Below are 15470 nucleotides of genomic sequence, written 5' to 3'. Positions count from 1 at the left end.
TACAAACACACTTACCAGAGATTTTACATTTCATATGCTCATTCAGGTTGTGGAAAGTAGCTGTGAGAGTCTGAGTAAACTGTGGGTTCAATGGCACCCTATTTTCAATGAGATGAAAATGCGACAACTTCTCTGCCACTGTGTACAAAAGAATCCATAGGTCTAGAAGACAGGAACACCATTTGGGTTAGTCAGGTTTTTCCTGTTCAGTCTAAGTTAGATGCCTAATATGTCAGGAGTTATGTGCTCAGAGGTCATCGACCAACAACAGAAATCTTAGCTAGAGAATACATGGCGAAGTAGAGCACAGTTTTATAAGTACATACAGACTTCCAAAAACTTAGGCAATTAAAAAAAAAAAAAACAGGCAATAGTAAGAAATAAACAACCAAACAAAATCAGTGTAGGAAATCAAATAATAATAACATTTTGGGATGCTAAGAGTCCAAGTGTTTTGTGATAACCCAGTGATAACGATTACTTTCCTTGTCTTACATTGTAGTAGTCTTCTTGTTGTTTATAAAATGAATTCACAGTGCAGTATACTTCCCACAGTAAGGTAGGTGTGGAAATGTGTGGCAGAGAAAGGAAATACTTAACTAGGGAAGCCATTGGAGTACTAACAAGAATTAACTTCATTTTTTCTTTTGTTTGTGTAGTCCACAGATTATTTAAACATATGTGACACTACAGACATTGTACTATACTTTGAAAGTGTAAAAGCAGCTCTTAAGAAATGAATTATGATTAATTTAGCTATATATATTAATCTTAACAATTCAATGTATGCTTTTGTCTTTCACAAACGTTCTCAGAGTTAGCTTAATTAATTCTTACACTCAGTAAAAAAAAATTAAGCAATTGATAATTACTACACAGATTATGTTCATTAAATACAAAGAAGTGTTTAAATTTCTCCTAGTACTATTAATCATCAATCATATTTTCTGTTCTCAATCTTTTCCCCCCATCATTACTCTCCTTGTCTCGCTTGGGTTTTGTAATAAAATTAAATGTAAGGAAAACTGACCTATATATTATTTGAAAAAGACAATCAAAATTTCTACATACAGAACACTGATTCTTAGCCTATGTAAGCGTTTAAGTAATGCCTCTCAATGTCTGCTGATAAAACTTGACAATATCTCTTAGAAAATAACATGGAAAACAGAATCTTACCAGAAGCCTTAAAGTGCAAACCTGTAGGCTTTCTCAGATTTAGCAGGTTAATTCTAGAGTTAGTACTCCCATGTGATATCTTAGCATTTTAGCATGTTAAAGATAAAACACATTTAATGATCACAGGAGAGAATGCAATTACAAAAGCAAGCCCATTTGCACTCCCTTCCTATTCTTTGGTTTAGCTAGAAAACTGGAGTAAACATCTGTGTGTGCAGTGCAATTTGATGAGTATGGGAAAATGATACTTCTAGATTAAACTACTTAAGCCCCAACTAGCTAGGCAGGAGCAGCATGGATACAGCATTTCAAGTGTTCAATGCTTGTTTTTTGCGTGCACTGGGGGGTCATCAATATAAGATCTGAAGAAACCAAAACAATCACAAGAATTCAATTAAACTTTACACCTAATGTAAAACATATGAAATGTTCTCTGAATTGTTCTGTTGCTTATTAAACTAGTATTTTGTTGCTGTGTAAATATTATAGTGCTGAAACATTTGAAATAAAATGTCATGTCCAGAAACAAAAGCATAGAAGTGGGTCTTTGGCTAATTACCACACCCTGTCTTTTCAATTGTGATTCCCATAAGGAAAGAAATTAAAATAAATATCTTCTACCTGTAACAAAGGCACAAGGGAATCACTCTGAAAATATGTATTGATATTTGTCCCAGAAAAATGTGAAGATCAAAACCTGAATTTGGAACATGTATTCAGAAGCAGCTGACCCATGGGCATTATAGCTATGTTTAGATGACAGATGTGAAATATCTAAAAAGTGAAAAAGCAGTGGAAGCTTTGATGAGTAGGGTGGAGAAGTAAGAAGTCCAAAATACTGAAGACCATTTCTTGTAATTTCGTTTTCATGAAAATTAAAAATGCTTACTACATAAAAATAATAGAAACACTTTGGAAGCATTTTATTTATATTGTGTGACTTTAAGCAAGAAAAATGATATTGAATAACAGCCTATACTTGTGTCATAGACATAACCTTACTGAAATAAAATAAGCTATCTCTTGAGCAATTTGAAAAGAAATGTTACATCATGTATTAACATATATATATATATATATAATACACACACACACACACACACTAGGTCACACTTAATGCTAACCCTTTGAATTAATTAATGTTATTCATTATTTGAACTATGTTTAACATGAAAGATTAAGTCTTCTAATTTATAAATACTAATTTTTTTAAGTTAAAATCTTTTTGTTTTTTTGAGATAATTTATTTTCAATGTACATAATAGTCAAAAGCTTAATGCTCCAGTAAACAGAGAGTTCAACAAACAACAAGTAAAAAATAAATAAATAATGCTTAAAATAATTCCTGGCACTGTTTTCTTCAGTGATGCAGGTGACTACTTGGAGGTTATAGAGTTGTTAAGCACTTAACTGCACAATTATGAGAAGGAAAAACTTTCAAATGTAATGAAAGCAAAACATAATTGATGAAAGAAGTAGCAACCAAAGATTTAGTCATTACCCCTCAGAGTGGGAAAGATAATATAAATTTTTGGGTAGCTAATGATCACTCCTACACACATATTTTCCACAACTTCTCAATCTCATAAGTAGAGACTAAGGTGTTCATAAATGTTATATTAGGAAGCTTTTACTTTATAATGCAAACCATGGCTGTGACCCAAAGCAAGAATATACAATACTTTTCCGTCAGATATTCAGTCACTTTCATTCCCTTTGATGCTCTTTCTTCACTTTCAGCGAAGGAGCAGAGGGAGTTCAGGTTTGTGGCCTGCTCCCCTGTTGTCCTTCATTGTACAGTCACTGAAAGCGAGATGAAACCTCAACTGCTCACCAGTGCACATGCACACAATCCACCGCTTTCATCAGTAACTTTTCTTCTTCGTGAAAGTTTCTTTCAGAGAGTAGTGCACCTTATTATACAGTCCGGCCAGCTCCACTCACCATGGTCTGGTGTGAAATGAGGAACTGCAGAAATTCCACAAAAGATGTCTTCATCTGTGAGATCCTCAAATGAATTCTTTTTTCTTTCTTGTGTTGAGAAACAGCTGAAGTCTGTGAGTCTCCATGGGCATCCAAGAATTGGTAGATCATAAAAGTTCCTCTGGCCCTGATAACCTCCTTAGTTGTTTCATACTATCAGCAGAACTATCCCCTACTTGAGTCAGCACCTCCATGATCAAAATAAGTTGGCCTAAATATTTGCCTTTGGGTGAGACTTCTCAAGAACAATGAGGAAAGAATAACTCTTATTAACAGTATTGAATTTCATTTGCTGCATTTTCTTACCTTTTATAATGTATATATAAATTTTTCCATAGAGATGCTAACGATAAAAATTAAGAACATCACTATTTTAAAATTATATTGACATCATTTTGGCCTCATATAAATAAGTTTACTTTTTAAAAAAGTAAATGAATGAAACAAAATAAAACAGTAAGCAGAGCAACAATAACACATAGGTCCAAATAACCTTAGAGAGGTCATATAGTCAGCTTTCTTACTCTAAAAAGTATTGATTATAAATGTAAGACGATAACTGCTAAATTTTCCAAGGAAACATCCCTTCATGAAAGTTGAAAATAAAAATTATAATCTATGCCTTTCACCTATATTTTAAGAATTTGAAGGTAAACAAAATAGAATAATCAAAGAAGTGAAACATAAGGCAACGATTTCTCTTAGAACTCTTAATGCTTTTCTTTCTATACTTCTGTAACTTATAAATCAATCATTATATAAATTTTAAGTTATTAAATATTTATATATTTATTAAGTAATCTGTGCATTCTTTCCACTCAAAACACATATACTTAGGATGTTGTAACAAAATCTTTATTCCTTTATCTTAAATATTTATTTATTTATTTAAAAGGCAGAATTACAGAGAGAGAGAGAAAAAGAAAGATCTTCCATTCACTGGTTCACTTCCCATATGGCTACAACAGCTGAAGATGGGCAGATGGGAAGCCAAGAGCCAGGAACTTCTTCCAAGTCTCCCAAGTAAGTGCAGGGGCCCAGGTACTTCTACCATCTTCCACTACTTTCCCAGGCTCTTTAGCAGGGAGTTGGGTCAGAAGTGATGCAGCCAGGACTCGAACAGTGCCCATATGAGATGCTGGCACTGGAGACAGGTAGCTTAAACCACTACGCCACAACCCCAGCTCTAAACTCTTTTTTCTTAAGACTCTAGAATTAGATGGGATTAAAAACAAATTTAAAGGAGATAGAAAACAAATAAGCAAATATTGTATAATGATGCATGAAATAATTGCAATGTAAAAAACAATAAGATAATGTAAAAATAATGATAGGGAATGGAAATTATTATTTCTTTCCATTGGAGGATCTGTGAGTAGGGACCCAGATAAAGGAGAATATAAGCCTCACAGATATCTCTGGAAGCAGCTACTCAGGAGAGAACAGTCTCCAAAGCAGGAGTCATTTCGCATGTTCAAAAAATAAGGAGATCAGTATAGCTGATGCAGGTGGAGAAGGGAAAAATGAGCTAGACAGGTAATGAGGAAACCTGTTCAGAGAGGCAATGGCTCCGATTTTGAATTTTATTGTGTATGGTAGGAAGCCATTGCACAGTTGTTGGAATGACATAATCAAATACATAATATATTTCAAGATGGTAACTTGTAGTCCTGTGGTTAAGTATGAGTGAAAGGGGAAAGACAGCTGGAAGAGTGTTACGGTAATACAGCTGAGACAGGTAGGGACTGACCTGGATTGCAGTTGATAAGTTATAATAAATGGATTATTAAAGTAGATAATCAAATATATCAAAATTATTTGTTATTGTTTATTTTACTAATGTGAAAATGACAAAAGCAGAACGTTAATCATTATAAAGTGAAAATGTCAATAGCATTTAGGACATTTGCTGTGCTGTGAAACCATTGCCTCTGTCTAGTCTCAAGACGTGTTGACTACCCTAAAAGAAGACCCTGCATGCAATAAGCAGCTGCTCCCAATTCTTCCCTCCTGCTTGACCCTAATAGCCACTAATTCGTTCTGCCTCTAAGGATTTACCCACCCTGGATATTCATCTAGTAGAATAGGTGACCCTCATGTTAGATAGCTTTAACTTAGTAAAATGATACTGCAGTTCTTCCTTGTTGTAGCCTGTATCAGTTTTTTATTCCCTTAAATGGCTCACTTTATCTCATCGTATCATCCAATGTGTTTATCTGAGTATTCATTGATATGTATTTGGGCAGTTCTTACATTTGTTTGTTGTAAATTATTTTGCTATGAACATGCATGAACATGCACTTACATGAGTATTCCTCTGTGATTCTTTTGGATATATACCCAAGAAAGGAACATCTCACATATTTATGAGGAACTGCCAAATTGTTATTCTGAGTAGAACCATTTCACATCACAGACAATGGTTGAATGTTAACTTTTTAACCTTCGACCAAATAGTGCTATTTTCTTTTTTGTTTTTCCAATATCCATCTTAGCGGTGTGCAATAACTCATTGTGGGTTTTAACCCATATTTCTCTAAATGATGTTGAGCATAATTTCAGGAGTTCATTGACCATTTGTATAGTGTCATTGGAAAACAAGCCTGACTTTGCTCTATTTTGTAAGTTATCTTTTGGCTATTGAGTTTAAGACATTTATGTATAATGGACACCAGGTTCTAATAAGATACAAGGTTTAAAAATATTTCTCCCATTATATAGAATATCTTTTCATTTCCTTGATAATGTCCTTTGATGGACAAAAATTCTAATTTATCTATTTGTTTCTTTGGCTGCTTGTCTTTTTGGTGTCATATCTAAGAATATACTGTCAAATCCACGGGCATGGCACTTACCCCTATGGTTTTTCTAAGAGTCTGATGATTTCAGCTATTGTATTTAGATTGCTGATCCAATCTGAGTTGATTTTTTTTTTTTTTTTTTAGTTTTCTTTTTTTACTATTCTGTAATCTGGTTTCACCTTTCCTCCCTCCCTCCCTCCCTCCCTTCCTCCCTCCCTCCCTTCCTCCCTTCCTCCCTTCCTCCCTCCTTCTTCCTTTTGAATATCCTGGTGCCTTTGTATCATTTGTTGAAGACACAATTTTTCCCCCCATTGAATCATCTTAGCACCCTTACTAAAAATCATTTAGCAATACATTTGAGAGTTTATTACTGAATTCCCTGTATTATTCCACTGGTCTATATGTATGTCTTTCTGCCAGTATTACCCAGTTTTGTAGCTTAGTAATAAGCTTTCAATGAGGAGTACTGAGTGAGTCTTCCAACTTTGTTCTTCATTTTAAACATTGTTTTGGCAGTTTAGAATTCCTTAATATTCCATACACATGTTAGAACAGATTTTTCTGTTTCTGAAAAAAAAAGTCACCTAGGTGTTAATAGTGATTGCACTGAATTTACAGATCACTTTGAGTAGCATTTCCATATTAATAATATGCTATCCAAGCTATGAACACAGGATGGCTTTCCATTTATTTAAGTCTTCTCTGATTCATTTCGGAAATGTGTTATAATTTTTGATCTGCAAGTCTTTCATCTTCTTGATTACACTTATTCCTAGGTGTTACTTTCTTTTAGATGCTACTGTAGGTGCATTTATGCTCTAAATTTTCTTGTAGATTGCTCATAGCAAATGGAATGGAACAACACTGTTGTTGTATGTTTATCTTGTATTTTGCTAAATTTATTTAGTTCTATTATCTTTCTTTCAGATTTTCTGCACATAGCAACTAATTTCTTGAAAATAGACATAATTTTATCTCTTCCTTTTCAAGGTGGATTCTGTTTATTGCTTGTACAATGCTTCTGGCTACAATGCAGCACTGAATAGCTACAGTGAAAACAAGAATCCTTCTCTCGTTCCTGACATTAGAGGGGTACCTTTCAGCCTTTCACTAGAATATGATGTTAGTGGTTTGTTTTCATAAATTCCCTATTATGTTGAGGAATTTTCCCTGTATTTCTAATTTTCTGAGAGTATTTATCATGAATGTCCATTGGACTTGCCTAATACCTATTCTGTGTCAGTTGAGACTATAATGTGTTTTTTCTTTGCCTTCATTTTATTAATATGATGTTTTATAGTGGTTGAATATCTTCTTTGAACACTTTCTTGAAATTCTGGCATAAATTCCAGTGGGTCATGGTGTGTAACCTTTTAATATACTGCTGACTTCAGTATTTTGTGGAATACTCTGTCATCTATGATAATTAGGAATATTGGATGTATTTTTCCCTTCTATGTTGTCTTTTTCTGGTTTTATTGTCATCATAGTAATGGGCCCATAGAATGAATTAAGAAATGTTCCATTCCTTCGTGTTTTATCTGAGACCTTAAAAATGATGAGTGACATTTTACTTTTTAAACATTTGATAATTTGACCAGTGAAAGTATTTGGTCATAAACTTTTCTTGTTACGATATTTTCAACAATGCTTTTGTCTGCCTTCTCAAACCTGCCTTTGGAATCATGTAGTTAGTTCTTCATTTCCTTTGTGTAGGATCTAGGTCTTTATTGATATTCTCTACTTACCCATGCTTTGCTTTAATTTTTACAGCATATTTAAGATACTTATTTAAAATCATTATCCAATAAGTCCAAAGTCTATGTTTCCTCAGGGACAGTATTTGTGAAATTGTTCAATGAATGGACCTTGATTTATTATTTCTTTACATGTTTTGTAGTATTTTAGATTACGGAGTATGTTGAATATTATAATGTAATTTGGAAATTAAATTATTCACCTTCTTAAGACTTGCTTTTATTGCTTAATGTAGCCTGGAGCTCACTGTTTCCTTAAGCACCAGGAGACAAATGTGGGGATGAAGGGAAGATAAGAGAAAGCAAAAGAAAAGAGAAAACAAACACACAAAAGTACCGCTACATATTAACAACAGTCCTCAAGGGCAGCCATTGTGATTAGATGCCTCTTGGGACACTAGCATCACTTATCTGACTGGCTGGGATGGAGGTCTGCCATTAATTGTCCTTTCAGCTTCTTGCTAATGCTCCTGAGAGGCAGCAGGTGAAGGCCCAAGTACTTGGATCTCTACCACCCACTTTGGAGAGCTGGGTGAAATAGCTGGCTCCCTGGCTCCCTGTCAGTCTGCCTTCCATGTAGATACATACATATTTTAAAAATAATAATAGCCTTCAGTCACATGAAAACAAGTTTTCCCTCAAATATAATATTAAAAAAAAAATAGAACCCACAATGAGTGAAAATTTCTCAATCATCAGATTGGCAAAAATCTGAAAATTTGGCCAGTGCCGTGGCTCAATAGGCTAATCCTCCTCCACCTGTGGCGCCAGCACACCGGGTTCTAGTCCTGGTCGGGGCACTGGATTCTGTCCCGGTTGCTCCTCTTCCAGTCCAGCTCTCTGCTGTGGCCTAGGAAGGCAGTGGAGGATGGCCCAAGTGCTTGGGCCCTGCACCCACATGGGAGACCAGGAGGAAGCACCTGGCTCCTGGCTTTGGATCAGCACAGCACGGGCCATACCGGCCATTTGGGGAGTGAATCAGCAGAAGGACGACTTTTCTCTCTGTCTCTCTCTCTCACTGTCTATAACTCTACCTGTCAAATAAAAAAAAAAAATACGCTGTTTGGATGTGATTTAAAATGCTAAGTGAAATTGCATACTCATACAACCTCATGGAGAAAAATTCACAGTAGTTAGCAAAATTATCTGTGATATTTTCTTTTCCTATGTCTTAGTCCATTTTACATTTCTTAAAAAAATACCTGAGGCTAGGTCATTGTTAAAGAAATGTGGATTATTTGAGTCACATTTGTTAGGAAAATAGCGCAGTTTTATCTGTGGCACGATCTACACCGTGATTTACATCTGAGGCCCTAGCTCCTGCCACCATTGCTGAAAGCCAGGTGGCCACAGGGCCCAACCACTGGTGCCAAGCTCCACCCCCATCCTAATGGGATTCACTGCTCCTGCTTCCCTGCCTGCCCTCCAGCAACGTTTTAAAAGGGCCTGTTCCTGAACACCTGGCTCTCTTGGCTTCTCTCTTCTCTCCTGCTCACTCTCTCTAGCCTCTTCTCCTCTCTCACTCCCCTCTCTCCACTCCTCTCTCCTCTTCTCTCTCCTCTTTCTCTCTTACTCTCCTTTTCCTTCTTCGCCCCTTCCCTCCAGTCTGCTGCGTTTTCCCCAATAAACCCTTTCCCTTACTCTGGTGCTTGGTGTGTTTTGTGATGCGTAACAGAAATACATAACAATGTTGACTGCTAAGTTCAAACAGCAAAGGACTGGCTATGATGCAGGATCCTTTGGCTGCTCACAGCAAGGCAGATAAACTGGTGAGCAGAAGGAGCATTTACGAGAGAGAAAAGAGACTGAGCCTACTGCTTTATAGCAATCCACTCTCCTCATAATTAATCCAGACCAGCAAAATGGAGAATGTATTCCTGTGAGACCTAACTCATTCCTACAAGAATCATTAATCCTTCTTAAGGATCCTGCCACCTCAACACTGTCCCCTTGAGGACCAAAATTCTAGCACATGAACCTTTGAGGAAAAAATCATATTCAATCACAAACTGGTGAAATTTGAATAATGATTGGGCAGTTGATAACACTAAGGAAAATTTTTCTATGTACTTCAGGTATTATAATGTATCATGATTTTAGACTCTTAATAACTTTTATTTAACCTTTAAATTTATTTTAAAATCAAAATGAAAAAATCACAAAAATAAAATGAAAATCGCATGAAGTTGCAGTGGTAGCATGGAGGGGTCCTGGGTACAAGCCATCCTGCTTCTCTCCATACTATAACATCTTATATAGTTTTAACACATTACCAAACTAGAAATTGGCATTGCTATGACAGTATTAACAAAATAAGAGGACTTTATGTTTTACCAGTTTTAAGTCCTCTTTCTTTTTAAATAAAATGAAACTTTATTACACATATACATTTATATAGCCACCACATAGATCAAAATACAGAACTCTTCTATCATCAGAAAGCAACCCCTAGTAGGATTTTTTTTTTAAAAAATCACACTCTTCTCCAATTCCTAATCTTCAATCAGTTATCAACATAGTTTTTTTAATTATGTTAACTTTTATTATTTTACAATATATTTTAAAAAATGCCATTACAGATGTCTTAACTGCTCTATAAGATCTGGAATAAAAGAACGCTTAGAATTAGAACTCACAAACATCAAGCTGTAATACTCACTTGTACTGAACCATTTCTACCAAATGGAAGTAGATTTTTTTAAATAAGCAGATGTGCGGCAATGCAAACTAAAATGCAAACTTGTTAGAACAGTAAACTTTGCTTTAATGGCTATAGAAGGAGGTGGTTTTGTTTTCTTTTTTCAACACATCTGGTCCTGGCGCAAATCGCATTCTACACTTAGAGCAGTATGTGCCCTGAATGCTTCTATTTCCTGTTTGTGTGTGTACCTTGGATCAGAGACCAGATACATGAAAAAGCACCGTTCTTCACACCCGCGATGCCTCTCCCTCTAGAAGGTCACAATGTTAACAAAATCTAGACTCTCCTTGTTGATGGTAGTTTACAATTATTTTTCTCCAAGTAATACTGGATGTTTTCAACAGTCTCTAAAAGAGAAGTGATGAAAATGGACGGAAACCCTCCTGGGTACAATTTGCACTTCACATTCTCCAAGTAGTAAAATAGCAGCTCTACATGTTATAAAAAAGGAATTTAAATTTCTTGTTATTAGTTTTCAATCATATTAACTTTAAAATGTATTTGGATTTAGGTGAATTTCCAAAAAGAAAATTTTAGTTGCCAAATATTTTAGAAATTTAATAAAGCATTTCACACAATTAATTAGCTTTTATCTACCAAAAAAATATATGTGTATGTATAGTATATCTTACCTTAACTAAAGTTTTCTTTTTCTGGCTGGACATGAGAAACAAGATTAAATGACCAATGCTGGTTTTATTTTTTTTATAAGCAATAATTTGGGGAAAAAATTAAGCAATAATTTGGGTCTTTTTTTTTTTACTGAATATCACTGCAGCATTTTCATAATAAATTCACAAAAGGCAATACAAAGAAATGCCTACTGAACAGGCTTCTGCTAGGCAACCATCTAAGTTCAACTCTTCCAAAGTGGCACTGTGGCATTACAGGCATTCGATTTGTGTTTTCCTTTTTCAAGTTTGTCAGTTCTTTACTACTACTATTTTTGTCTAGCTGGAGATAGTATGTAATCACAAAGTAAGGCCTAGAGACCATTTATAAGTGCTTGCAATATCATGGTGGACTTAACTCTCAAGATCTGATATAAACCAAAGTGAACAGCAGTCAACAGGAACCACATCTGGTCACATTCAAATGGTCTCCAAAAAGCACTTTGCTAAAATACATATTTCCTTCTTTTTGACTGATATTGTATTAATCTTGTTGAAATAACAGCAAATAAGTTGCAAAAATTTTTGGGGGGACTGTGTTCAAATAATTATATTTTAATTTGCAAAATGTCATTAGTAATGTCCTTTCTACAAAAATGGTTGGCAAAATAAAAAGAGGCACAAAAAGGGATAAACAAAAAATGTTTCCAATTGTCAGTGAAGAGTATCAAAGCACATACTGCTCATGAAAAGCAGAGAAAAATGTTCAGTAATTCATGCACAACTTGAGCTACATAGAAACTTCTCTTCAGATACGTCTTGAGGCTTAAGGAGAAAGTAAGTTTTCCTAATCACGTGCTTCATGTAAAATAAAACGTAAAGCTGCACATACAGGTTTGGTTTCAACAGTGGACCCATGTTTTTAAAAAATGAGGCAACGAAACAAAAGAAAATAAAACCAAAACACCTTCAGGAACAAATAATTCCACCTGTAGCCTCTGTCCTTTTTATCACCCAGTGGGGGTAAAATGTCCAATCAAATGTAAAATGCAGCATACGCAATCCTGTAATCTAAAAACTTTTTCATGATAACTTATTGCAAATTGCACTTGACAGGTCACCACAACAATGGAAAACTGGCCCCTTGTTGGTTCACACTGTCCTTGAGCCCCAAAGTGAAGTTGAAGTCACCAGTAAAATGACCTGGATAAAAAGTTTGCAGCTGTGCTCAGCCAGCTAGTTCCACCCTCCGGGTGTGAGCGGACCGGGGACACTGCTGTGTCCTGCTCCTTGGTGGGACTCTCATCCTCCGGCAGGTAGTCAGGCAGCTCTGCGTTCTGCTCTACTTCCGCAGGAGTATCCTGGAGCGGGACCAGCATCTCTTCTCCACTTCCACTTTTCACAACTTGCTGAGCTTTCATAACCTTGGTTGATGCTATCGCTGATGCCACAGCCTCCGCCTTCAAATCTGAACGGATTCGCACCACACATCTTTGAACAGCCATTTGAAAAGTAAAGCTAATAACACCTTTAATTTTTAACAAAGCCTCTTCACATAGATTTCTTTGAGACGTATCATCAAGACCATCTATATGCAAAACCACTGTTTTGCACGCTTGTTTGTAGTTCCCAGAAAAAACTGAGATTTCCTTCGACGTGAATTCATTTCACTGAAGCTATCGCCATCTGCCGTATTAGAGGACTGAAGAATGTCATAGATTTCAGAGGCCAGGAGTTTTGTTTCTCCTGGAGTTGTAGTTTTCTGTATAACATTTTGTAAACTCAACATCATACCCAGTTCCCCCTTCATCTTCTCTCTGTTCGCAGGGCATTCCGCCAAGTATTGAAGAGCGAGCAAAGCCCAGTGGACCACAGGGGGGTTGGGATGGTCCATAAACAGAATAAGGCCAGGCAGACATCCCTGGTCCTGGACGATGGCTCGTCTATTTAATGGATCTGCTGCTAAATCTCGTAGCTGGTTAACTACTGATAGAGCATCAGGTTCTTCATTCATAGTAGAGGAGGAAGAATTCATCTTCTAGGCCATGCACGTGAAGAAAATCTCAAATTCGCTCCAGAGTTTCAGGAGTCCAGAGCCTCCCGCACCATCAGGGCCACGCCGATGAATGAGGCAGAGACGCGCGGGCTACACCGGACGAGCCTGCAGCTGCCTCGGTAATCGCCAACAACCGGACTAACTCAAAGAGCCCAAGAGCGAAGGCTATCAACATAGTTTTGTCATTATGAGATTATTAAATAAATCTTAAATGGATCTTCAGGAGTAGAAACAGAATCATAGCTAAACTTTCTTTATATATATATAGATATATATAGATATAGATACATTGAACTGATTGCTCCATATGCCAATTATTTTTTATGTTTGTGACTAGGTGACTTTGATTCCTACCTACAAAATGAAAACCAAAAATTAGAAGACCCCAGTTGACAGGCACCTTGTATCAGACCTGTGAGGACACCACTATCCCCAAAGGGTTTTAACTCCAGTATAGAACAAAATATGTAAACCATTAGGTATTTGAGTAACAAGTAGTCTATTGCATGCAAATTGATCAATGCCATAAAAAAGGCACAGTGAATACAGAGGAAAAAATGGTCTCTATATAGAGTACAAAAATAAATATAATTACCAGTATCAGATTAAATAAGACTCAGCTAATCTTGGTTGAGTGCTTCGATTTAAAAAGTTACTATAATCATTAAGCATATATTAATATTAAAAAGTAAACAAGTTTACTTTTATTTCCCAGACCACTATATTTCAGCTTCATATGGTTATTGGAGCATTAAATTCCTTGTAAACAGGCACAATAAAGGAGATACATCATTAATATTTATCTTGTAATCATAGAAGAGCTGTAGTTAGCTAGACTTTATGTTCATAAAGGCCAGCTCAGGCCATGGCTTTATTTCTAAGCCATATGGAAGAATGCCCACCTTCTGAGTCATCTAGATCGTTTCATGCAGTATTTGGTTTTGTTTCTGAATATTCTCATGTAGATAACTACAGCACCAATTCACATTAGATTATTAGATGTTAAAGCATCACAATGCAGTAAGATGTTTGCAGGACACCTTCCTCATTGTAGCCAAAAACCAGAGGACATGGAAAAAGTAGCAGATGAATTTATAAAGCCGATTTGTAAATTCAGCAGAGGTGATTTTTCCTGGTAAACCAGACACAGATTTAAAATAGACACATCTTAAATTAAGCCAATGTCATTCATAATCATACTTTCAAACTATTAATAAGAATTTTTCAAAGTGTTTAACTGATCTGAAACCTTAATGGAATGTACTCTCCATGTAAAAATTTGCGACAAACCCAAAATGGATAATTGAGTATTAGAATTTGGTTTTATTTGCCATTCATTCAGTGGTTCTATAAGAATATCTTTGGCTCACATCCACATACATGTGCAATTTAAAATACAGTTTACTTATATGATGACAAAATGCATCTGATAAAGATTTAAAAAGAGAATTACAGATTTTAGAAAATTATGAGTCACACTGTTTTATGTTTTTTCACTTACTATTATATGTTAACAATATTTAAGTTATTTTGTATTTTCCTCTCCTTTTTAAGTGGCTACTTAGTATTTTGAATTATAGATGTATTAGAGAGTATTTAGTTAATACATAACTTTGGGCATTTTAATGAGTTCTAGATAATATTAAAATAATTTCAGTTTCTCCATTATGATGAACATAATTGTGAATAATAGTTTTACATAAATATTTGAGCTTTTTTTCAATGAATAATTAAAGATAAATTAACTGAGGAATTAGTGAGTCAAGTTTCCATACACACAATATTTTTAAGAAATATTGCTAAGTTTATATTCAAATGCTTCCCAGAAGTCATTTAGTTTTAGACTCACACCAATACTCAATTTCTGTAAGAATTTATCACATTTTTGTGAATATTGGAATTTGAACATTTTAAAAAATATTTAAGGGCATTATTAGCACATGTAAAAATGTAAAATTTCATTTTTTGATAACTTGACTTGTGGAGTGGAGCATCTATTTATGTGTTTACATTTCTATGTGCAATGACTGTGACATTGTTTTTATTCCCTAGAAAAACATTTTTTAAATCAGAATCTTGCTTTTTTCTTTTTTTAATAATTCTTTATCATGGGCAGTGTTTGCTTTTCTTTTATGTAACAGGTTATTTATATCCTTGTACTTGCTGTTTAACTATGTTACTTTTATTCTCAACTGGAAAAAAATGTGTGTGCATTCATTTTTCTCAAATCTAAGAATACTTTCATTAGCATACTGCACATTGTTTAGTCACTTAGAATGATTTTCAAACACAAAAATTATGACCTTACCCATCTTAAGATTCATTTTCTATACAATCGGGGCTTGGGAATCTTGAGATAAATAGTTATCTAATTTTGTATTC

The 15470-nt window shown here is 35.2% G+C and overlaps 1 pseudogene; it reads right to left on the bottom strand.

Moving 5' to 3' along the window:
• Window positions 1–12058: 12058 nt before the first annotated feature.
• LOC100339556 (armadillo repeat-containing protein 1 pseudogene) lies at window positions 12059–13188 on the bottom strand (annotated as a pseudogene).
• Between the last annotated feature and the right edge of the window lie 2282 nt (window positions 13189–15470).

The sequence above is a fragment of the Oryctolagus cuniculus genome, chromosome 9 (assembly GCF_964237555.1).
Source record: "Oryctolagus cuniculus chromosome 9, mOryCun1.1, whole genome shotgun sequence".
NCBI lineage: Eukaryota > Metazoa > Chordata > Mammalia > Lagomorpha > Leporidae > Oryctolagus > Oryctolagus cuniculus.
This window is presented reverse-complemented; position numbering and strand designations above follow the sequence as displayed.